Raw genomic sequence first — 548 nt, forward strand, 5'->3', positions numbered from 1 at the left:
GTGGTAATGGAAAACAATGTTGCATTGTTTGGATACAAGTGCATTTTTACAGTAGAAACATTAGAAAAAAAATTATACTGCAATATAGACAGATTAGAGAGAAGTTAAAAATAGTCTTCTGAACTTAAGTTGATGAAAGCTCCGTTAAGCCGATGGTTATGGATCTGTGCCGTTCTTTGCATTAAATCTGTCAGTGCTGGAATTTCACAGAATCTCAAACAGGGCTTTGGGTCAGCTTGGATTGAGGTGAAGTCCAAGACAAATATACAGCTATTATCACAATTCTCCAGCACAAAATAGCCACGAAACATTTGGAAGCAAACAAGACCCCATTTTCTGTTGTCAAAATTGGTTCTGCACCAACAGAATATACAGATGCAAAGATGGCATTCTGAAAAGATTCAACACTGACCAGTGGGCCGTCTAAAAACTGGATTGAGGCCATTGGCTATTGTGTGTGAACAGTCCTTCCACCTCTCAGGAAGAAACTTGTGAAAATGGCAAAGGAAATGAAATGACTTCTTGGCCTGTAGCAATGTAGAACCAAT

The sequence above is a fragment of the Stegostoma tigrinum genome, unplaced genomic scaffold, assembly GCF_030684315.1.
Source record: "Stegostoma tigrinum isolate sSteTig4 unplaced genomic scaffold, sSteTig4.hap1 scaffold_185, whole genome shotgun sequence".
NCBI classification, from domain to species: Eukaryota; Metazoa; Chordata; class Chondrichthyes; order Orectolobiformes; family Stegostomatidae; genus Stegostoma; species Stegostoma tigrinum.